Genomic DNA, 27,034 nt, shown 5'->3' with positions numbered 1-27,034 from the left:
TATAATATATGTTGCAGCTTATGTTTTCTCACCATGATAATCTAACAATCTTACCATATAATAATAAAATTGAACATATAATTTGATACCTTAAGAAGTTGGACCATAAGGACCTTCAATAGTTGCTTGAAGATGTGAAGGTCTCTCCATAGAGTTTATACATTCCGTGAAGTTGTCAAGATTTTTGGTCCATCCTCATTGGCACTTGATTAGTATAGAGAATTGGTCCAAGTCAATGCTTGAAGTAGAAACAATGCTGAAAGGATGCCATTCTGAACATGATATAAAAGGAAGGTTCAAAAGAATAACACTCATAGGGTTATACACCAGCCTTGCATGTATAGAAGTTGCTTAGTCAAAGAGTGTCTTGACTCATTTACATTGTATGTACTTAACTTGTGTTTCCATAGTAGACTTGTTGATCTTCTCATATTCATATGCATATGACAATAAAATGTTGTATAAATAAGGTATACAAAATTATAAGTTTTAGGTATGTAAATGAAATTGTAAATTGTGGTTGGCAATTACATTTATTGGCAGATCAAAACTTCAAACAAAATAATATCAAAAAGTTCCTAACCATCCTTGGTCTTCCAATAATCAAAAAAAATTTAAAGATTAGATTGAAACTCTACCTTATTCCCTAAAGAATTGGACAAATTTGTAATGACAGTTAATGCAGAACAAAAATATTAAGACAAGAAACAATCTCAAAATCCTTTAAAAATGTCAAAAGTTGAAAATAGACATTCTAATACTCTGACAGCTTTTCAAAAACTATCTTAAAATTTTTGAATGAGCCTTTTGTCAAATGATGTGAAAATAATCGACATAAGTTAAATGAATGACCAGCGAACTCCTCCTAAGGTTCAAGGGGGTATAAAATATCTTCAAATATGCTTAAACATTTTGTTAGAATAACATAATTTGATGTGAATGAGAATCTAATATAAATGCACGTAACTTAGTTCATAGAAATAGAAAATAATGGATTCCTTACTTTGCAATCTGTGAGCCCTAAAACGATTTGGTTCTTGAATAAAAGTGCTTATGCAAGATAAATATAAATTGAAACTAAACGTTGTTTTATTTGTATATTTTCCACTCAAATTCCACCTATTTTTATTTGTACATAAACAAATTGAGTTTAATAAGGCATGTACACTTACTTGGGTGCTTTGCAATAGCCAGTTGTACTATGCTTGAAGACAATTTTCTAGCATATATAACATGTACAATTTTTTGTGACTGGAGAAACTAGAGATAATGGTCAAGAAGAAAAAGGAAAATTCCAGGTGGTGCAAGAGAGAATGCCATGTCTCCAACATGCAGTGCAAAGAAGATGATGAATATCAAATTCATGTGGTGAGTGTAGTAGAAGAATTCAAAGAAACGTTGTCTAATGGGTTTTATCGATGTCAACCAAATTATCAGGCCTACTGACAAAGTAATCTCTCCAACTATATTTGAAAATCCTATTTCAGTCTAGGATAACAGCTGCACATTAGAAGAAACCTTTGTTACCAATGTTTTCTCAGTGCCATGTTCACAATTAATTATTAAAGACTTAATTTGGATATGACACAAATATGATGTTGCATATTCTTGATGAAGTCAACATTATAATTTGATTTGAACAGCTCTTGTATATCAGGATAAATGTTTGCAGTGTATCTATGTGCACAATTATTCAAAAATTAGAACTTTTATAGTCCTACACATATCATTGAGGTTGCTTTTGGAATAATATATGTATGGAAATGTATTAGCTACTATTAAGGCATTCCTATTCAATCTGAAAGTGATGCAATGATGCAACTGGAATGAAGTTATGTGGATCTAGGATATATATAATATGAAAATATATCTCACCATGTTGTACCCGAATCATTCTTGAAACTTTAAGTGTTTGTGGAGATTCTAAAATAGTGGATACAAAAACAAAGGTATGCAACACTTGGAGTACTAGATACTTGTGATATTGCTATCAGGATTCAACTGAGGAATTTTTTTTTTTTGTTTTACTTTGTACCCATCACAATTGCAACGTCAATTACTAGCATTGCGATGGGGTTGCTATAATGGTGACGCCATCTGCCATCGCAATTGCTAGGTGTTTGTTGCAATTGTGATGTCTACCACAAGAATTGTGATGGGGTTGTTGTAGCTACGATGGCAACTGCCATCATAATTGCTAGGGTTTCCATTGCAATTATGATGTCGGCCACAAGAATTGTGATGGGGTTGACGTCACAATAAAGTGGTTGCATAGCGATGGATAGGCATCATAATTGTGATGGTATAAAATAGACATCGTAATTTGCAACTAAAAAACAATGACGTCTACTACTGTCACAGTGGTGACACATTTCTGTTGTAATTGTGACACATAGCCATTGCAAATTGATGCCAAATGTATTAGCGACCTACTCCTATTGATAAAAAGAAAAGAAAGGAAAATACATCTACAATGAAAAGACTAAAGAAGGTTTCAAAACCTAGTCAACCCAAACCAACAACACCTACCACAAGGGCTAGTAAAAGAGTCATTGCACAGAAGGCTAAAGAGGTAGCCAAGCCTAAAGAGAAGGAAGGTGGAGCACAGAAAAGACCAAGGAAAAAGTATGTTTCTTAGGTTGAATCTAATGACATCAACCAATTCCAAGTGGTTAATCATAGTTCCTTTTTAGGATCTAGTTAATTTATGTGAGAACATCATAAACAATGTTGATTTTTTAGGTTTCTCTCACATTGAATTTAATAACCTTCAAAAGATTGAGAAAAATCAAGTAGAGGAGGAAATATATGTCATGATGGCTACATTCAAGAAGGCTCCTCTATAAATTTCCAACTCCATACCTAAGAGTCTATATGATAGAGTTGATCAAAAATGGCTTTACTATTTAAACACAAAAAGTAAAATTAGGGAGACATCCCTCACCCAAGTTATGCTAGAACTGAGCAAGGCTGAAATGTCAAAAGCCATAAAGAAATATGCTATGATATTTGTACCTAAATTATAGGGCATTCAACATATTATAGAACAACATAGAGGATGTTGTAAAGAAGTCCAAATAAATGGGAAGATTATATGGACTAGCCATAGCCAAAGATGATGAGCAAGAACCTATTGAGGTAGAAGATGAGGAAGATGATTAAAATGAAGAAGGCATAGTTAAGGGAGGCATTGATATGAATATTGATGATCAAGCAATAGATGAGGAAGAGTAGCAACCAGAACAGAGTGTACAAGATACACAAATGTTGAGTGTTAGCCCTCCACAGGTAATAAGTGTAAGTACTACAAGTGTCACAATAAAGGATGTTTTTGATCCTACTAATTAGAACATCAATCCCTTAACATAGGAAGATTTGAAAAGGATACTTGACCAATCCATACTACAGGGAAAATTATGTGACAACCCTATATTGGTAAGTATTGATGAAATTCAAAAGTCAAAATCTATGACTAGAGGGGAGGAAGCAAAAACATAAGACATGCCTACAATCACTCTTCAAGTCACAAGTTAATAACCTTAACCAAATTTAGTTGTATATGAAAGGAAGGAGATAGCAGGATGCACTATCAGTACACCCATCATGCAAAGCACTCCAGTCTCACAAAATGTTCAAGAACCTAAAAAAGACAAGGTTGAGGCAATTGGAGAAGATAAGGTGGAAACACTAGTCAATGGTGAGACACCAAATTAAACAAGTTAGGTAGATGTACCTACACCTCCAACACAAGTTCAAGGTGTAACTAGAATAAAAAAGGAAGAAGAGGAAAAGCTTGTAGAGATAAATTTGAAAACCAAACCAAAGGAGCTAGAAGCAAATCAAGTACTAGTAACATTACCCTTCCATTCAAACTCTTTAGAGGCCAAGCACAAATGCAACACCTTTGTAATTCTACGTGTTGAGTCCTAGCTCATTGAAGGTAGAAGAGGTAATAACTTATGGAGATATTAGCCTAGATGAAGAAATTATTTTTCCTAAGTTTGATTACGTAGGAATAACAATTGAGTAGATGGGTATACTTCAAGAGGCCCTAGCAAGAAAGAAACATCAAGAACTTCTTAGAAGGGAGCATAGGTAGAAGCAAGCTTTGATTGACATCAAAGACATTTTCTTAGATGCATTTAATCTGCCTACTCCAAATGAAACAAAGCTAACCATTGAATAATTGACCAACTTAGTGGAAAGAGTAAGTGATACAGATCTAGATACTAATGCCAAATTATTATAATGTTCTAAGAAGTTTCAAAATAAAGTGAATGCAAAGATATCTAGTGATATAGCACTAACACAAGTTGCATTGGCAACTAAGATAGATAGTGTGAAGAAGGTCCTAGAGAACATTTACTCTCTGTACACTAAACTGTGTAATCCTACACTCTTCACACAAGAGATAAGGAATCACATCCTAAGCTTGGAAAGTCAAATGTTGTCATCCAAAGCTAAATTTCGTGTGACTCTAGCTCAAAGTGAGAAACATTTCAGGACCCTATTATAAACCCAAAGGAAATTAGCAACACTACAAGCAGATGAAGTCAACATAAGGGTTAAACTAATTAGTATCCAGTCTACATTGATTCCTCACATGGAGATTCTACACAAGGAGCTAGGCTATGCAAAAACACTTATGAAGAAAGACCCTAATCTTTCTACATTAGATGGCTTAGTACACCTTGTTGCCAAGTTGGCCATCCAAATTAAGTCTTTGGAGGTAGCATGTGATAATTGGGATGCAACTCTTAAGATTATTCTTGAGGTCCATAAATCCTTTTTGGACAAATACACTATTAGTGTATAACCCATTGACATTAGTGTCAAAAGGGGGAGTAAGAGCTATGGTGGAGCAAAGCAAGAATTGGAGAATAAGAGAAAAGGGGGAGTAAGAGAAAAAAGTAGAAAATAGTGAAAGAGTATCAGTTAAGGCAAATCTACTCAATAGGAGAAAGATTTTGATACAGAATGTAGTACAAAATTGATCAAAAAACTCAGGGAGAGTTATAAGATTTTGAGGTATAAGTCATGTTGCTAAATTTTGATATTTTGAAATTTTGTATAGAACCCAAATAATATTTTATGTTATGCTTGTAAGAATAAGAGTATTAATGTATGACCAAATATTTTTGACACTCATGTCAAAGGGAGAGATTGTTAAACTTAGATTGGTTTTGACTAGTGAGTTTCTATACACTTAAGTCATTTACTCAGTTCATGTTGAACAAGTAACATATGTCAAGCACAACATATAAGTTAGAGCATGTCAAGTAAATAGTGATTTTTGAGTCACTCAAGTGCCAAGTAGATAGTATGAGCTGAGTGATTTAGGATCTGAGCAAGCAGTATATGCTGAGTCATTCAATTTTTGAGTGACAACATTGAAGTCACAGTATGTGCCAAGCACCAGGGACTTCAGATGTTGAGTTATACAGTTTTGTCATAGTTGTTTGCATTGGCACAAACTACTATGTAAACTATTTTTGGGCTGACTTAAGGATTGAATTATGATATCTTGGTGATAAGGACAAATCTCAATTGGGAATCCCTATGTATTACATGCACCCAATCAAGTAAAGGGAAGGTTTAAGTGGAAATATGGATGAATCACAACTGTTGATTCATACCTAACCCTAACTCACCTAGGTCTTCTTATGGAGGATGAACCCTAAACATTATGTGTGCGAGAAAGGGAATGAATGAATGATAAAAGGAGAGTTTTTTGTGCACAAATTAGGACATTCATGGTGATCAAGGTAGTATGATCTAAATTGTATTGCAAAATCAATAAAAGGAGAACAAAGGAAAGAAGAAGTGATCAATAGAGAGACATCCAATCAAGAAGGATCAAGTACACAATAGGATAAAGATGATCTATCAACAAGCATCAGAGTGCTAACTGTAGGATCAATGCTAAGACATTCTAACAAGTGCATTAGTTAAATCTCTTAACAGAGTAGTCATAACAGGCTGTATTGAATTCCTCTAACAAGGTACTTACTTAATTATGAGTTGAAGTCATTTAACCAAACACACTTCTAATAAGGTGTTCAAATCCTTTAATAGGGTAAGATCTAATAGTCTTTGTAAACCTTTAACAAGGAAAAATTCATAGGGCACATCATGTTTCATGATCAAACATTGTCAACTTCATTTGATACACTTTATTACTATAGTAGTGAATATTTGTGGGTGTCATCCCCACCCCAGTTTTACCTTCTCATTGGAGGGTTTCTACGTAATCATATCTTGTGTCATGAATGTGTGAATGCTTATTTACATGCTTTAGATGTATATGCTTTACATGGTATCTCAGTTAACTTATTGAATATGTAAGATGGATGTGTGATGAATATTTTACGAGTCAAAATTTAAAGCACTAATTCACCCTCCCCCCCCCCCCCCCCTTAGAAGTTTACTTTTCTTATTTGTAATTCCAACAAGAATCTCACTGAGATGCATAGCTTCTTGGGATTCATAAAATTTTATCGCAAATTTGTGCTTGGTTTTTCACATTTGCCTTGGTCTCTAAGTCAGTCACTATGAGGAGGAATGCAAGAAAAATTCAAATGGACAGGTCCTCATCAATAAGCATTTGAGGAGTTAAAAAAGGTTATGTTCTACACTAGTTTTATTTCTTCTTGATTTATAACAGTCTTTTGAAATACAAACTAATGCATCAGAATATGCACTAGGAGTGTTCCTCATACAGCATGGAAATTTTATTCCTACCATAGTGAAACACTCTCTAATATAGTACTTAGGTATCCCACCTATGATACGGAATTGCATACCATTGTTCAAGCTTGTAAATAATGGAAGCATTACATTTGAGGAAAGGAAACTATTATCCATACAGATCACAAACCCCTTCAATTTTCACAAACACAAAGAAAATTATAGAATGATAGACATCAAAGATGGTCAACTTATCTTCAAAAATTTCATGTCAAAATTTTCCATAAGAAGGGGAGCACCAATAAGGTAGTAGATTGCTTGAGTAGGCCCCTTGTAGGAGTAAGTATGGTGTTAGAATCATGTGGGCATGAAATAGAAAATTGGACTTAATTGTATGAACATGATAAGGAATTTTTTGATGTATATACCCAACTTGTAGAAGGTAAACATGTGAGTGATTTTTATTTGAAGGATGGAATGCTTTTCTACATTAACCGAATTTGTGTACTTGAGGTAGAATGCAAGAAATTAATATGGGAAGCTCACTACAACAAGGTTTCAAGATATTTTGGAATAGCTAAAGCTACTTCTTTACTTGAATGACATTTTTACTATCCAAAAATGAAAAATGTTGTGATTTCATACATTCAAGCATGTACAACATGTGTCATTAAAATCCTACAAATCATAAGTATGGTTAATATCTACCACTTACAATCCAAAGAATCATTGGCATTGAATTTCTATCAATTTCATGTCTAACCTTCCTACCACTAGACATGGGGATGATTGTGTATATGTTGTTGTAGATAGATTTTTAAAAATGGTAATCTTGGTAGCCTCTAGAAAGGAATTTTTTGTTAAAGACACTACAAAGCTCTTTTTTGAGCATGTTGGGTTCATTTTGGGCTAGCAAGCAATATTATTTCAGACACACATAGTCAATTTCTAAGTAGATTTGTGTCTTCATTATGGGCAATGATGGACACAAAACTAACAAAGTCCACTACATTCCATCCTTAAATAGATGGTCAAATAGAGGTTTTCAATCACATGATCATTCAAATATTTCATATGTATCACTCAAAACATCATTGTACATGGGATGAAATTCTTCCCTATGTACAACATAGCTACAATAGGGAAATTCATAGTTCAACTCATCATAGCCCCTTTGAAAGTTGTCTTGGATATCAGTCATTAACACCAATAAATATTTCTATCCCATCTATATAACCTAATTTGACCCAATGCTTGGATAAAGAGAAGGAAAATGTAATGAATTTTGTTTATAGAATTCACAATTTGCAACAATAGGTTCATGAGATTTTGGAGTATACCACTAAGAAGTATAAATAGAGGCATGATGAGCATCAAACTCCTCATAAATTTCATATTGGAGATAAGGTATGGCTACATTTTTAGAAGGACAGATTGCAATGACCTCACAGAAAGCTTCACCTCAATTATTATGGTCAATACAAGATTATCAAATAATATATTAGAAATGAATTTGAACTTAATTTGCCACCATTGTTGGGTATTCAAGAAGTGTTCAATGTTGAATTGTTGAAGCCATATTTTCCTCCATTACTAGACATTGCAAGTTTTTTTGAGGAGATCAACCATACAAAATTAAATTTGGAAGTGGCTAATCCACTCCAAATTGATCAAGTCATGGAAAATTTTGTGAGGAACTTGAAGAACTAGACTATTTTCTTATATCATGTGGTGAAAGAAAGTCAATTTTCTCATCAGGGCAAGTGGCTTACATGTGAGAAAATTCAAATACACTTTCCATACCTACTATAGAGTGTTGATGCAATACGGCCTATTTCCTCTCAAGGTGGAGGAATGATCAAAAAATGGTCCATGATGATCCAGAGGATGCTGACAAAAGCATAAATGGGAAAATATTGAAATCTATTTTTCTAGTACATTCTATACCTTAGTACTTTGCATTTTTTGACACCTCTGAAGCATTTATGGGCCCCGAAAGCCTCCAAGAGTTGTGCCTCTTGAAATTTGGAGATAAATAATTTGATTATATTTCTAATAGTGCAATTGGTGTACATTTTGATCTATGTGCTTAAAGTTATGACTTCTACAAGTAGACATAAAATTTGATATAGTTTTCATAGTTCTAATATTTTATTATGTAATAAAAATTATGTGAACTATTCATTTCTTTTCAAAGGGATGTAGGTGGCCCTTTAGATTCATCAAACATTGTATAAACTTGAGTTTGGAATGAAAGGAACCACTTTTGGCTTGCATAATTTGTTGTACCAAAATTGTTCTATATGCATTAGAATTAACAATACCAAACGTATCACACAAGGTTTGTAATCTAGAACTATAATTTGGATTAGTGGTATCAAATCTTATTCACTCTTGTATGTCCTATCGTATGTGGTAAACTTACCAAAGGTTTGGATTGGGGATGAGAGATCCTTTAGATTATCTTCCTTTGAGATGCATGTGGTGACAGATGGAAAAACCATAGGCTGAGGGGATAGAAGAATCTTTCAAAATACTAGTGGAAGATGCATTGAATAAACAACAGGAATAAATGATGAAGCAATTTTCACAAATGTTGGGAAAATAAGATTCATAAGTGAATCCAAGGAATTAAACATTTAGCATGCTAACCCCATTTAAAGTATAAGTGAATTTTGATATCCCAACTTTTCAAGGGAAAATTGATGCAAACATTTTTGATGATTGGTTGTCAAAATTGGAGATGTACTTTTGTGTTAATATAATTTCTCAGATATTGAAAAAATCACCTTCATCCTCCTCAAAGCTTAAAGTTATGTGAAGTTGGCATGGGAAGTTTATGCAAAAACTAAAGAAGCCCAAGTAGCCCAAGATGAACATGGATTTTTTGTATTATTGGATAATACACCTACATGGGAAGATTTCATGGAGCACATAAAACAAGAATATTACCCTAAAGATACCTATGAACAAAAATATATCAAATGACAATTACTCTAGCATAAGGACTAATTAGTTTAGGAGTACTTTAACACATTTCATTCTCTCTATGCAAAGCTTAGTATTAAAGATTCATAAAAACATCAAGTTTTGAAGTATAAGAGTAATTACATCTAGACTTAAATAGATTTCTTGAATATAGAGACATTGTCTAGTGCTTTCAAATATGCATCAAAATTGAGGAGAATTTCAAACAAAAAGGGAGAAGGGAAAACCTAATGAACAACAAATAGAAAGGTGAAGGTAATAAACCTATAGCAAAACAAATATCCAAGGAGACATTTCCAAATTCACCAGCAAAGAAGACATGGGATGTGAAGAAAATAGGCCAAGAATAGGTATGTGGTGTGAAGTCCACAAAATTCCCTCTCATAAGACCAAAGATTGCAGAACTATAAAGAATCTAATGGTGGAAACCCATAAAGAAACTACTAAATATGAGGTGATAGATTTTGGCAAAAAAAGGATGATGAACAAATTATTGAGGTTGACCCATATGCCACAGTGGCCACTATCAAGGTATTTTCTTGGGGTGATGAGGAGACATTATTTCATTCACAAATGTGGGTAGGAGGAAAATCTTTTTGTTTTATTATTGATAGTGGTAGCCAAAAGAATTCAATATATATTGACACTATAAAAAGACTAAATCTAAAAACAACACCACACCCACAACCATATTCTATGGGATGGGTAAGTCAAGGGTGAGGCATTAAAGTAAAAAAGCAATGATGTATTTCATATCACATAAATCCCTTCAAAGATGAGGTGATTTGTAATGTAACTCCTCTTTATGTGTGTGATATTTTATTGGGACAACCATACCTGTATAATTGCCATGGGGTGTACAAATGTAGGTCAAGAAGTGTGATAATCAAATTGAATGAACAAAAGTATCAAATATTAGAGGTTAGTCCTGCTCTGTATATTTGATTAGTGCAAAACAATGTCAAAGATCAATTGTCCAAACTAGTACATTTGTGTTATTAATGATTCATTTTGAGGAAGAGAAAAGAATGGTATATAATTCCAATACCACCATGTCCTTCACAACAAAACAACAAAGGTCAATGGAACAATTTTTTTTTAAATATCAAAATGTGTTTGAGTTACTAGTAGGAGTACCCTCGCACTTCCAAGTTAGACAATCTATCAATTTGATTCCAAGGACACCATTACCTAAAGAATCAATATATAGGAGATCCATCTTAGAAAAGGTTGAGATCAAAAGGAAGATACAAGAACTAATTCAGAAGGGGCATATACACCCAAGTGCATCTTCTTGTGATAGCCCAATTGTACTTGCAAAGAACGAGGATGAAACATGTAGACTATGTATTGACTATAAAGCATTAAATAGGATCACTATCAAAAATAGATATCCAATCCATTGGATAGATGGTATGTTGGACAAGCTTAGAGGGGGAAAATTCTTCATAAAAACTGATTTAAAATATGGGTACCATCAAGTGCTAAGTGATCCGATAGATGTATAGAAGACTACTTTTAAATTTAAGGAGGGTTATTTGAATGGTTGGTAATGCCCACTAGCCTCATAGATGCTCCAGCTACCTGTATGAGGATGATGAATGATGTACTTAGGCCATTCACTAGTTATTTTGTAGTGGTGTATCTAAATGAGATTCTCATTTTTAGCAAAACTTGGGAAAAGCATCTGCAACATGTGGAATAAGTAGTTTCTGCCTTACAAGACTAGGGACTCTATGCTCATTTGGTATGTAAAGTATTAAATATTTAGGCCATGTTGTTGATAGTTAGGTTTTTCATGTTGATCCTAAGAAGATACAACTAATCAAATATTTGCCTTCTCCAAGGAATCTCACTGAGTTGTGTAGCTTCTTGGGGTTGGATAACTTTTATCACAAATTTGTGCTTGAGTTTTCACATTTATCTTGGCCTCTAAATCAATCACTACGAGGAGGAATGAAAGCTGAATTCAAATGGATAGGTTCTCATCAACAAGTATTTGAGGAGTTAAAATAGAGGTTATATTCTGCACTAGTTTTATCTCTTCTTGATTTACAACATTCTTTTAAAATACAAACTAATACACTAGGAACACTCCTCATGCAACATGGACATCTGATTTCCTACAATTATGAAACATTATATGATACAGTAGGTAGTATCCCACCTACGATATGGAACTGTATGTCATTTTTCAAGCTTGCAAACAATGGGAGCATTACATTCTAGGAAAGAAAATTATTATCCATACAGACCACAAACCCCTTCAATTTTTGCAAGCACAAGGAAAATTGTAGAATGATAGATGTAAAAGGTGGTCAGCCTATCTTCAACAATTTCCATAAGGGAAGTTCCAATAAGGTATTAGATTTCTTGAGAAGGCCCCCAATTGTAGGAGTAAGTATGGTGTTGGAATAATGTGGGCATGAAATAGAAAATTGGACTCACTTGTGTGAATGTGATAATGATTTTTCTAATGTATATACTCATCTTGTAAAAGGTAAACATGTGAATGCTTTTTATTTGCAAGATGGAATATTTTACCACATTGGCCAAATCTATGTACTTGAGGAAGAACATAAGAATATAATGTGGGGCACTCACTACAACAAGGTTGCAGGACATTTGGAATAGGTAAAACTATTGTTATACTTCAAAGATATTTTTATTGGCCAAAAATGAAAAATGATGTGATTACATACATTCAAACATGTACAACATGTGTCACTGAAAATCTTTCAAATCGTAATTATGGTTTATATCTACCACTTCCCATTCCAAAGAAGTCTTGGCATTCAATTTCTATTGATTTCATGTATGGAATTCCTACCACTAGACATAGGCGTGATTGTGTAGATGTTGTTGTAGATAGATTTTCAAAAATGGAAATCTTGGTAGCCTGTAAGAAAGGAAATTTCTATAGAAGACACTATAAAGCTCTTCTTGGAGCATGTTTGGGTTCATTTTGCACTACCAAGTAGCATTATTTCAAACACGGATAGTCAGTTTCTAAGTAGATTTTGGCCTTCATATGGGCAATGATGGACACAAAACTAAAAAAGTCCATTACATTCCATCCTCAAATAGATCGTCAAACTAAGGTTGTCAATTACATGATCATTCAAATATTGTGTATGTATCACTCAAAAAATCCTCATACTTGGGAAGAAAGTCTTCCATATATACAACATAGCTATAATAGGGCAATTCATAGTTCAATTGATCATAGCCCCTTTGAATTTTTTCTTGGATATCATCCATTGGCACCAATAAATATTTATATACTAGCTATGTAGCTAGATGTGACCCCATGCTTGGATGAAAAGAAGGAAAAATAAATGAAGTTAATTGATAGAATTCATCATTTGCAACAATAGGTTCATGAGACTTTGGAGCATACCAATAATAAGTATAAATAGAGGCATGATAAGCATCAAACTTCTCATAATTTTTAGATTGGGGATAAGGTATAGCTGCATTTTCAAAAGGAGAGATTGCAAGGACCTCACAAAAATATTCATCCCCTTCCTTACAGTCCATACAAGGTTATCAAAAAAGTTGGTGAAATTTTATTTGAACTTAATTTTCCACCATTCTTGTATATTCACCTAGTGTTCAATGTTGTACTATTGAAGCCTTATTTTCCTCCATTACTAGACATTGCAAGTGTTGTTGAGGAGATCAACCATACATAATTAAATCTAGAAGTGGCTAATCCACTCCAAATTAATTAAGCTTTGGAGAAGTCTGTGAAGACATTGAAGAACCAGACTATTTACTTGTATCGTGTGGTTAAAGCAGGTCAGTTTGTTGATAATGGGAAGTAGCTTACACATGAACAAATTCAAATTCATTTTCCACACCTATTTTAAAGTGTGGATGCAATGGGGCACATTGCCTCTCAAGGGTGAGGAATAATCAAAACATGGTCCATGATGATCTAGAGGAGATCAACAAAAGAAAAAATTGGAAAATACTAAAATCTATTTTTCCATTATTTTTAATACTTTAGTATTATTTAGTTTTGGAGGCCTCTAGAGTATTTTTGGGCCCTAAAAGCCTCCAAGATGCATGCCGCTTAAAATTGGGAATAGAAAATTTCATTACCTTTCCAATGTTGTAAGTGGTGTACATTCTTGAGCTATGTGATGAAAGTTATGACTTCTACAAGTAGACATAACATTTGAAATAGTTTTAAAATAGTTTCCATAGTTTTAATATTTTCTTATGCAATAAATATCATGTGAACTATTCATTTATTTTGAAAGGGATTTTGGTGGCCCTTTCAGATTCATCAAACATTTTATAAACTTTAGTTTTGAATGAAATGAACCACTTTTGGTTTGCATAATATATTGTATTGAAATTGTTCTATTCATATTAGAATTAACAAACTATTGGTATCACATTAGGTGTCATAATCTAGAATTATAATTTGGATTAGTGGTATCAGAGCTCATTTTCTCTTGTATGTCCCATCATACATGGTCAAATTACAAAAGGTTGGGATTGGGTAGAAGAGATCCTATATATTATCTTCTTTTGAGATGCGTGTGGTCACAAATGGAAAAAAAAAATAGACTAATGGGATGGAAGAATCCTTCAAAACACTAGTGAAAGATGCATTGAATAAACAATGGGAAGAAATCATGAAGCAATTTTCATAGATGTTGGCAAAACAAGACTTGCAGGCCAATCCAATTAATTGAACATTTTGCAGGAAAACCTAGGTAAATTTGGACGTCCCAACATTTCAAGGGAAAATTGATGCAAACATTGTTGATTATTGATTATCAAAATTGGATAGGTACTTTTATGCTAATAATTTCTCAGATATGGAAAAAATCACCTTCGCCCTCTTCAAAGATGAGAATCATGTAAAGTTGGTTGGGATGTTTATGCAGAAACTAAAGAAGCCCAAGTAGCTCAAGATGAACATGGATTTTTTTGTATTATAGGATAGCATACCTACATGGGAAGATTTTTTCAAGTACATAAAATCATAATATTACCCTAATGATACCTATATAAGAACAAAAATATATCTAACAGCAATTACTTTGATAGAAGAAGGACCAATCAATTCAAGAGTACACTAAAATATTTCATTCTCTCTCTGCAAAGCTTGGTATTAAAGATTCAAGAAAACATCAATTTTTGAAGTATAAGAGTGGTCGTCATAGATACATATAGACTGAAATGGATATCCTAAATATAGAGACACTGTCTAGTGCTTTCAAATATGCATCAAAAATTGAGGAGAAGTTCAAACAAAAAGGGAGAAGGTAAAACCAAATGATCAACAAATGGAAAGGTGAAGGTAATAAACCTATAGTGAAATAAATATCTAAGGAGCCATTTCCAAATTCACCAGCGAAGAAGACATGGGGTGTGAAGAAAATAGCCCAAGAATCATGTATGTGGCAGTGTGAAGTCCATAAAAGTCCCTCTCATAAGACCAAATATTGCAGATCTATAAAGAATATAATGGTGGAAACCCATAAAGAAACTACTAAACATGAGGTGATAGATTTTGGGAAAAAACAAGGACGATGAACAAATTATTGAGGCTAACCCATATGCCATAGTGGCCACTACAAAGTATTTTCTCAGGATGATGAGGAGAGATTATTTCATTCACAAATGTAGATAGGAGGAAAATCTTTGGATTTGATTGTTGATAGGGTATCCAAAAGAATTTGATATCTATTGAGACTATAAAAAGACTAAATCTGAAGACAACACCACACACACACAACCATATTCTATGGCATGGGTATACCAAGGGCAAGGCATTCAAGTAAACAAGAAATGTTGTATTTCATATTCCATAAAACCATTCAAAGATGAGGTGATATTTGATGTAGCTTCTCTTCATGTGTGTGACATTTTATTGGGACAACCATACATGTATCATCACCATGGGGTGTACAAATCTAGGCCAAGAAGTGTGATAATCAAATTGAATGAACAAAAGTATCAAAATCCAAAGGTAAGTCCTACTCACTCTATATCTTTGATTCATCCAAAAGAATGTAGAAGATTGATTGCCCAAACTAGTATATTTGTGTTATTAATGTTGGAATTCTTTAGAATAACTGAGAGGGTGGGGGGGTGAATCAATTATCCAAGGTTTAGATGTATAGATAAAAAAATTTATAGCTTAGTGAACCCATAGAACATTTATCGTTATGCATGCATCCATAAGATTATGAAATAACTTAAAACTTGTAGGTTACTGTCAAATCAATTTCCAAAAATGTAAACATGAAACATAATGGACTGAGCAACACAATTGACACAATGATTTATATGGAAACCCAATTTGGGAAAAACCACCAGTAACATGCTACTCTTTTTCACTCTTCTAAAGTGATGCCCTATGAAAGGCCAACCCTGTTAAAGGTTACAATACACACTATTAAATGTGACCCTATTAAAGGATATCAATCACCCTATTAGGAGTGAGCCTTGTTAGAGGACTTTAGACCATTCACTTGAAATGTCACCCAATTAAAGGATTTTACAAATTACTATTAGGTCAATCTTCATCTAAAGGATTTACTCTAGACTGATAAAATATTAGAGAGTAATAGTAAGGCTTGATCTGATGACAACTTACAACTCCATTTGTAGATTACAAATCACTATTTTAGTCCTCTATTCTACTTTATTTTTGAACATTTCAGTTATGATAGCTCATTCACCCTTCAAGCATTCATACCCTTAGGCCTTCTTGCTTTACATGCCAATGCAAACTCTTCACGCATGTCATTTGATGAAGCAATATCCCTTGACTCCTTGTCTTCCTTAGCTTCTCGTGCATGACAACCCTTGCTTTTGACTAGCCATCCCTTTTAAAAGAGAATTAAAATCTTATGTCATTCATTTTCCATCATCCAATTTAGGGTTAGGATAGATTAGGAAAGATGTAATGAATCTACCCCTAATTCCATATCACTTCTAGAAACTTCTCCTTCAATCCTCTCTGAATTCACCTTGAAACAGTTTACCATGAATTATATGCCACCAACTCATCGATCTTATCTTCCACTTGGTTCACAAAATCCAAGAAAAAAAACTTGTTGGCTTAGATCCATCATATTCACAATCTTTCTAATAATGCCAAAACTTGGCATTAACTTGTTTCTAATGCTTGGCACATATTGTGTTTCTTGGCATCCACTAAAAAATCACTCAACACAAACTAAAGTTTACTGTTGCTCGGCATCAACTAAACTTTACTCGACATCCACTGTTTTGCTCAGCATCCAATAGAGTGAACTTTTACTCTGCTTCAATTAATTATCTACTTGCCTTGTACTGACTTTTCTTGGCATCTGCTATCTTTTTAGTCAAGATTGGCAAAGACACTTAGTTTAACTTGCTCTTCTAAACTTACTTAGTGTAGCCAATCTTTGTAACCTTAAGTAGATTATCAATGCACTATGATATCGTTGTCTTAGTTGATTCTTATACTCCTTTGTATATCATAACTCAACCTTTTCTCTAGGTGCTCTTGTTGCATCTTTTTGATCAAATCCTCTTCATCAATCAAAAAAGTTGTTAATGAATAGATTGTCCTTCAAGAAAATACATGCAAATATAACTCTAAATGCCCAAGTAAGGAGGCTAATCAGCTCTAATAGTTGGGTCACTTCACTATGGAAAGAGTGTAGGTGCCCTTTGAATTAATCTAGGTACAGCTCCCCGTATATGATTTACAATGAATTTGAATACAGATACTTTTAACTTGAAAGCACAAAATGTTTTACAAACATCTACCCGTAAACACAGAGTAGATTGAAAACTTAATAACTGAAAAGAAAAGAAAAATAAAGGACAATGGATCACACAAAGTTCATTTGATGTATGTTGTATTACCAAGTGAAAACAAACAACATGTCTTCCATCCTCTTGAGTGAATGAAAAATCAGAGCTTTATAAGATATTTTGAAATGATAACGTAATAAGAAAACAATGACATTAGAATGTATTTCAAAGAAAACTAAAAATGATGCAAAGATCATGATCAGTGGAAGGAAAATACATCATAACCAAAAATCTAATGTGATTATCCTCCAGCCTCCCTTCTCTAAATGTAAAAGACCACAAAGATCCTTTTACACATTTACAACCAAAACCACTATCTAAAGAAAAATTGGAACTCTTTTCTTTAACATTACATTAGCAATTGAAATCTATTCCTATCTTTAACACACAGTTCAAAATAGGAGAATCAACACATGTTGTGCTTCCCATAGCCTCAAAAGAAAATGGAATAATCTAAAAAATTTCCCTCCTTGTTGTAGCACACAGTCTGCAATCTAGAAGAAAGAAAGAATGGTACCCCTGCTATTTCTTTTGTTGGCTTATTTATTATCTTCTCATTTCCTATGAAAAATTTTTAGTTTTCCTAACTGAATCTTGAAAAACTTTATGATTTCCCATTTTCCTTTTAATATTTTCAATCTCCTGTAGTTGTAATGCTCAATTCCTAATTGAATATTAGGTAGAAACTTCTAATGACATATGTCATTAAAGTTATAATATAATACATAATATTTCTTATTCTAAATAGAGGTCTATACACCTGGAAAGATTATGCGGGATATATGTTTATAACCCAAAATTTTTATATTTCAAAATTATTATTTAATGTGCCCTTGATGATTGTTTTCAATTATAGATAAGACATATTAAAATCCTTCCAAACCTGACACAATTACTTCAAATGTCAATGTGTATGCATTTATATAAGAATATGATACTCTGATTATAAAGCACTTGTGCTAAAACTAAGAGTTTTATATTCGATCTTTGGTGTGCTTTACTCATGCTTCATGGCGAATCCATTGCATTTAAATGAATTTTATTTGCCAAACTTGAAAACCACCACCTTCCACATCAATGCTTTTTGCATTCATCATGTACATGGATTGAAGGAACAGGTGAAGCACTGATCCTTCTGCCTACACAAATCAAATTTAATTGCCCACACCTTACCAATTATCTTTCTCAACTCATGGGGATACTGGCATTACGTTGTCTGCACCATGTGTTACTACAATTCATATCCACAAGTTTTGTGATCATTCAATATGTATTTTTCCTTCACTATTGAGTCATCATGAAGATAATTGAAATCCCCCATTAGCACAAACTTACATGTTGCTTTCAATATTTGTTATTGAATTCAACTATGAGTTTAACATTATCACCATGGAATTCTCATGTGCACGCATGAGATTGGGAACTAGAGGGATCAAACATTGTCAAGATGATACAAGACCATTTGTGAAATTACCATCATGACCTGCGAGTTTCTTTGCATATTCATATCTCTAACTGCTTCCAAAAAAATTGATTGCATTAATAGCAATTTACATTCGAAATACATTGTCATGGAGTTGAGTGGAATTTGATGGATACTACATCACTATCACCTTCTTATCTGAATGTTGTGGACTTTAAGAATTTCAAGATCTCTTGGTACTTACCATTTAATAGCAAAACATGACTTTATATCAAATCTGCGAGTGTCCCTTTATGAGCTTTAGAATGAATGTCGCATTATGTATTTTTGAAAATCAAATTTTGGTTTTGATTCATAGTAAGCCTCTAGGACATGAACCCAATGTTCTAGCTATAGGAATCATCCATTGATTATGTACATATGTTTTATGCCATGTTATGACCTTAAAAAAAAAACCTGAGTTTGTTTATCCTCCTTTCAAACACTATATTCAATGTCTTTTATATTAGAGACCCAATAAGACATGGGTTTCATATATACATGAGGTGTTGGCACGAAGCTCTTTATGGTCATGGCATACAAAATCATGAATTTTAACTCTAGTTGGCCCTTTGAACTCTTTGTCAATGTATCTGGTGATTTTAGTCAAATTGCATAAATTTCATTGCACATTGCTCATATACATTTCAATGGCTTGGACCATATACACATAGAAGTCTTTCATGTTTACCAAGGCCGAATTTGTTCTTCACATGTTTTGGATAACTTTACACCATTAGGATTTCAATTGATATATAAGTAAATGTAATCCCAAAAGATCATATTCACTTTTATTTTGAGTATTTTTATATTGAGCTGACTGTGAACTCATATATCATGTGTGAGGGGCTCCACACTTTTAATGGTGTATCCTTGATAAATCTAAATTATGAAATTGAGCTTTTGAATTCAACTCATTGATTTGTAGCCTACGAATTCTTGGCATATGAACTCATTGAGATTACCAAACACCCAAACTGAATTTTGAATCTATGAAACTTCTGCACTCTCTTTAAATTGTTGAACTGATAGAATCCAAACCTAAATTATGAACTAAGACAAAATTTTGAACTTTTCTAAACTAACAAATCTGCATTTTGAATTGAGTCACTGAACTTGAAAATATTGAGCTTGAACCTTGATTCTAAATCTACATGTCAAACCACTTTGAACCATTAAACCACTTCAAACCACTTTGAACCAAGTTCAAAGTAGTTCAAAGAGGTTCAAAACCTAAAACTAAAAGGTTCAAGACTTGAAACTGAAAGTTTAAAGTTCTGGGTCCATATGTGTACCAACAGGGGCTCTAACTATGGGACTATTTTTTACTACAAAAATAGAGAACTCTAGCAATCTCTAACCAAATATTTGTGCCTTAACCATTGGGCAATAGATTCAACAAGAAGGGAAAATTGGGAGCTGCTTGTAGAGACGGTGGAGGGGAATAGGGAAAAACCAACAAGCCAAAACTCCTAAACTAAATGCAAAGCAGTAGCAAGCAAACTAAACTACGCACCACAAAAACTTATACAAAAAGACAGGCTAGTAGCCCATACCTCTGGGAATGCATTCATCCGCCCATGGAAACCCATTGACTAGTTCAGAGAAATACATGTTTGTGCAAAAGAGTGACTGATATGTAGAATGCACCAACATTAGTAGACATCTTGTGACAACTACAAAGATGGATTCAACAACCATGTGTTGCAGGAACTCTTTCTCTTTGGGAATACCAACCTCATCATCGAAATAACATGCCTCAATTTCACCTGTGTTTATTGTGACATGGTAGAAATGAAATGCTTTACCATAGTTTTCAATTCCACTTCATCAAGATTTCTAGATGTTTTAACTTGTGAAGGATTTTTATCATCAGAGCTTGTCAACAAAGGCGAGGATTGCATAGTTTGACCCACCATATTCTGTGAAAGATCTTCTTGCTTCATCACTACTTCAGATTGCAAGCATCCCTCTGGCTATGGTATATATTCAAATGAGAAGGATTTGGAGAGAGGAATGTCATATAATTCTTCATTGTCTATGGGTTTTTGTTCCTTCTGATACACCATATCATGCTAATTAGAATCAATAATAAAAAGGGCATTAGCAACTTCAAGAGTAAAGCCTTCATTTTTTGGACAAAGGACAGCCATTGATAACTCTTTATCTGACTCATACGTAGCAAGTATCTTCCTTGCAATTGGTACATTTAGGCTGGTCATTAGTTTGTTTGATTGAGCAACACATTCTTCACCATTTTCAATATCTAGGTAGTGAATTCCTATCATCTTTAAAGCATTATCTTCAGCCAATAAAGGTTCTTGGAAATCCTCACCATTAAAAATAGTTAGATTCTAAAAAGAGAAATATTGGGAGTGGATTTGGTTTCTTTTAGAACATGCTTCTTCTTTGTAGTTTCCTCATCAATGTAGCATTTTTTTCCACAAAGGTATTCTTCCATTGGTGGAGTCTTCGTAGATTTCAGACCATTAAGAATCAAGCTATCATCCAACTTGATTGCTTCCTTTTGCACATCTACCAAATTTTGCACTCAAAGGTGTTTTAACCAAAACTTTACTTCAACATCCATAGCAGCAATAAAGAAGCATAACTAATTGATTTCATTAGGTTGGTGGGCTAGAGGGATTTTACCAACACTCTAGTTAAATCTATCAACAAACTCCCTTACAAATTCATCTTCTTTCATCTGAATTTGAAAAAGATTTACCAACAATTGATAGGAATCAATTGTGGGTTGAAATCTCTCAAGGAATCTCTCCTTAATATCATCCCAAGTTGTGATACATCCATCTTGTAGATTCTAAGACCATTCTGTAGCTTTTCCCATGAGGCTTTCAACAAATAGTTTGATGAACACATCTTCTTCTTGCACACCAAGAATCTCACATGCAATAGTAACTACTTTGATGTGATCAGTTGGATCTTGTGTTTTATCTCCATGAAACTTGGGAAGCTATTCCCATGATCTTTTAGGTAAGGCTGAATACTGGGCCAAGGCAAAAGGTCTGATCCAAGCCCCCCATGGTTGAGCTACAACCACCACCATAAAACACACTGGAACTCCAAAATCAAGAATTTAAGAAGTTTTTAACACAGAATTGTCAATATTCTATACACAAAGATAACCATAAAACTGAGGAAACAAATGTTAGGCAATGATCTTCAGTTTGATCCCTAGCAGAGTTGCCAAAAATCTGTTAGTGAACGGATTGTCCTTCAAGAAAATACATGCAAATATAACTCTAAATGCCCAAGTAAGAAGGCTAATTAGCTCTAACAATTGAATCACTTCACTATGGAAAGAGTGTAAGCACCCTCTGAATTAATCTGGGTACAACTCCCCATATATGATTTACAATGAATTTGAGTACAAATGCTTCTAACTTGAAAACACAAAAGGTTTTACAAACATCTACCCATAAATATGGAGTAGATGCAAAAACTTAATAACTAAAAAGAAAAGAAAAACAAAGGACAGTGGATGACACAAAGTTCATTTGTTATATGTTGTATTACCAAGTGAAAACAAACAATATATCTTCCATCCTCTTGAGCGAATGAAAAATTAGAGCTTTAAAAGATATTTTGAAATGATAACATAATAAGAAAATAGTGACATTAGAATGTATTTCAAAGAAAACTGAAAATGATGCAAAGATCATGATCAATGGAAGGAAAATACATCATAACCAAAGATCTAATGTGATTATCCTCCAGCCTCCCTTCTCTAAATGTAAAAGACCACAAAGATCCTTTTACACATTTACAACCAAAACCACTATCTAAAGAAAAACTAAAACTCTTTTCTTTAACATTACATTAACAATTGAAATCTATTCCTATCTCTAACACATAGTTTAAAATAGGAGAATTAACACAAGCTCTTCTTCCCATAGCCTCACAAGAAAATGGAATAATCTAGAAAATTTCCCTCCCTACTATAGCACACAGTCTATAGTCCAGAAGAAAGAAAGAATGTCACCCCTGCTATTTTTGTTGCTGGCTTATTTTTTATCTTCTCATTTCCTATGAAAACTTTTTAGTTTCCCTAACTAAATCTTGAAAAACTTTATGATTTCCCATTTTCCTTTTAATATTTTCAATCTTCCACAGTTGTAATGTTCAATTCCAAATTGAATATTAGGTAGCAACTTCTAATGACATATGTCATTAAAGTTATAGTATAATACATAATATTTTGTATTCTGAATAGAGGTCTGTGGACACCTAGAAAGATTATGCGGGATATATGTTTATAACCCAGAATTTTTATATTTTAGACTTATTATCTAATGTGCCCTTGATGAGTGTTGTTAGTTATAGATAAGACACATTAAAATCCTTCTAAAATCGACACAATTGCTTCAAATTTCAATGTGTATGCATTTATATAAGAATACAATACTCTTATGTATAAAGCACTTGTGCTAAAACTGAGAGTGTTCTATTCAATCTCTGGTGTGCTTACTCATGCTCATGGAAAATCCAGTGCATTTAAATGAGCTTTATTTTCCAAACTTGAAAACCACCACCCTCCATATCAATTCTTTTCTCATTCATCATGTACATGGATTGAAGGAATGGGTGAAGCATTGATCCTTGTCCCTATGCAAATCAAACTTAACTTCTCACATCATACCAATTATCTTCCTTAACTCGTGGGGATACTGGCATTATGTTGTCTACACCATGTGTTACTACAATTCATATCTGTGAGTTTCGTGATCATCCAATATGTATTCATCCTTCACTATCAGGTCTTCATGAAGATAATTGAAATCCCCCATTAGCATGAACTTACATGTTGCTTTCAATATTTTTTATGGAATTCAACTACAGGTTTAACATTGTCAATATGACACAATACCATCTATGAAATTACCATCATGACCTGTGAGTTTCTTCACATATTCATATCTCTAACTGCTTCCACAAAAACTGATTGCATTAATAGTAGTTTACATTTGAAATATGTTGCTATGGAGTTGAATGGAATCTCGTGGATACTACATCATTGCCACCTTCTTATCTAAATGTTGTGGACTTTAAGAATTTTAGGATCTATTGGTACTTACCATTTAATAGTGAAACATGACTTTATTTCAAATTTGTGGGTGTCCCTTTATGAACTTTTGAATGAATGGCACATTATGTATTTGTGAAAATAAAATTTTGGTTTTGATTCATATTAAGGCTCTGGGACAAGAACCCAATGTTGTAGGCTACAAGAATCATCCATTGATTATATAGATATATGTTATGCCATGTTATGACCTTAAAAGAAAAAACTCGAGTTTGTTTATACTCCTTTCAAACACTATATTCAATGTCTATTATATTAGAGACCCAATGAGACATGGGTGTCATATATTCATGGGGTGTTGGCATAAAGCTCTTCATAGTCACAGCATACAGAATCATGAATTTTAACTTCATATGGCCCTTTGAACTCTTTGTCAATGTATCTGGTGATTTTAGTCAAATCGCATAAATTTCATTACACATTGCTCATATATATTTCAATGGCCTGGACCTTGTACACGTAGAAGTCTTTCATGTTTACCAAGGCCAAATTTGTTCTTCACATGTTTTGGATAACTTTCCACCCTTAGGATTTCAATTGATATATAAGTAAATGTAATCCCAAAAGAGCATATTCACTTTTATTTGGAGTATTGATATATTGAGCTGACTATGAATTCCCATATCATGTGTGAGGGGCTCTACATTTTTAATGGTGTATCCTTGATAAATCTAAATTATAAAATCAAACTTTTGAATTCAACTCATTGATTTGTAGCCTTCAAATTCTTGGCATATGAACTCATTGAGATTAACAAACACCCAAACTGAATTTTGAATCTGTGAAACTTCTACACTCTCTTGAAACTATTGAACTGATAGAATCCAAACCTAAATTATGAACTGAGATAGAATTCTAAATTTTTTTGAACTAACAAATCTGCATTTTGAACTGAGCACTGAACTTGAAAATAGTAAGCCTGAACCTTGATTTTGAATCTACATGTCGAACCACTTTGAACCATCAAACTACTTTTAAACACTTTGAACCAAGTTTAAAGTAGTTCAAAGAGGTTCAAAACTTGAAATTGAAAGGTTCAAGACTTGAAACTAAAAGTTTAAAGTTCTGGGTCCATATGTGTACCAACACAAGTGATAGTACCTAAATCATATAAGCAGTTGTCTTACCAACAAAAAGTAGGTTTGACATCAGTGAAAAAAAAATGATTGAAACACATTTATCATACTTGTATCAATATATTTTCAACAATATCCCTCTTTGGTATTGATGGAAAACCAAACTAATCAACCAAATAGACTAGGTTAAAATAGTAAGACCAACAAAATGCTAAAAAAAAAGAAATATATAATCTCATGTATTGAAATTTCTCCCTCTATCATAAATTTTCATCTTCTGAATAGGTTACAAAATTTTGTTCTATTCTAATCAACAGACAATCAATTCATCCTTATGACTCCCTCTAAATTACTTTTTACATCTCCCTTCTACAATTATCTCCCTCTTGCTAGGTAGATGTTATCAGCAAATACACTTTCTTTCTGTCAGCATTTCTCCCTCATACTATGTGTGTTAGGATTTCTCCCTCTTTATTCAATCTCCAATATCTTGTATTTCTCTTGATCAGTAACTATCTCCCTCTTTCTTATTATTTCTCTTGATTAGTAACTATCTCCCTCTTTGACAACAATGCCAAAGACTTGTGATCTTAACATGCAGATATGAACTTCTTCAGTTTCTTATGTGTCACCTTGCTTGTAATTGATTTGTAAGATCCACTACATTGATTTGTAACATATGGCAATCAACTTTTTTGATGTAGGACACTCCTTTTGTTACTTAGATAGCCTTTGATAGGGGTATCACCCCTAGTTTTCCTCTTAGATACTCATGAGCATCCTTAGGCAATGCTTTTGTGAAGATATCAACAATTTTCTCTATTGTGTTAACATATTCCATCTTCACCTCTTTTTCTTGAACTAATTCTCTGGAGTAATGATACTTGATTACAATATGATTAGTCTTTGTGTCTATTACTCGATTCTTTGATATGTTTATAGCACTTGTATTGTCAAAATAAAGTATCACTAGTTTTGTGATCTCTTCTTTCATGCCTTTGAGTAGTTGTTTGATTTATACAATGTTTGTGCAATTTACAGTAGTAGCAACATATTCAGCTCCAATAGTAGATTGTGAAGTGTAGTTTTTTTTCTAGTTGGTCCATGTAACCAGCCTCTTGCCTAAGAAAAATGCTCCTCCACTAGTGTTTTTATATCATCAATGTTTCTAGCCCAATCAGCATCAATATAGGCTCTTAATTCAAATTTCACATTTTTTATATAGTATACACCATATTCCTATGTTCTTTTTAGATATCTCATTATTCTCTTTACAACCATCAAATGATTCTCCTTGAGATTAATAGATAATCTTGCAACTATCCCTACAAATAATGCAATGTCAGGTCTACTATGTACTGCATATTGTAATTTTCCAATCATAGACCTATACAATGTTTGATTCACCTCAGTTGAATCATCATTCTTTGACAATTTAAGTCTTGTCACCATAGGTGTACTTACTTCTTTGGAATCCTCTAATCCAAAATATTTCAATATCTCCTTGACATACTTTGACTGAGTGATGTATATACCATATTTCATCTTATATACTTGCAAACCCACAGAGAATTTGATCTCCCCAAACATAGACATTTCAAATTCTTGCTTCATTTCATTTTCAAAAGACTTACATAAAGCATCTTGACCTCCAAATATCACATTATCAACAAAAAATTTAGATAACAAAATACCTTTGCCTTTATCTTTCTTCATGTATAGATTTTTGTTACCATCAATCCTTTCAAATCCAATCTTCACAAAATACTTATGAAGTCTCTCATACCATGCTCTTGGTGCTTGTTTCAAACCATATAGAGCTTTGTGCAATCTACATACCGTATCCCTATTGTTCACATCAACAAATCCTTCTGGTTTCTCCAT

General features: G+C 33.3%; 1 pseudogene; it reads right to left on the bottom strand.

Annotated features, from left to right (window-relative positions):
• Positions 1 to 90: 90 nt before the first annotated feature.
• On the bottom strand, positions 91 to 27,034 carry LOC149578460 (ferric reduction oxidase 2-like; annotated as a pseudogene).

Source organism: Cupressus sempervirens, chromosome 1, assembly GCF_028749045.1.
Source record: "Cupressus sempervirens isolate cs-2001-9-10 chromosome 1, ASM2874904v1, whole genome shotgun sequence".
NCBI lineage: Eukaryota > Viridiplantae > Streptophyta > Pinopsida > Cupressales > Cupressaceae > Cupressus > Cupressus sempervirens.
Note: the sequence above shows the minus strand (reverse complement) of the source record. Positions and strands in the feature narration are given on the sequence as shown.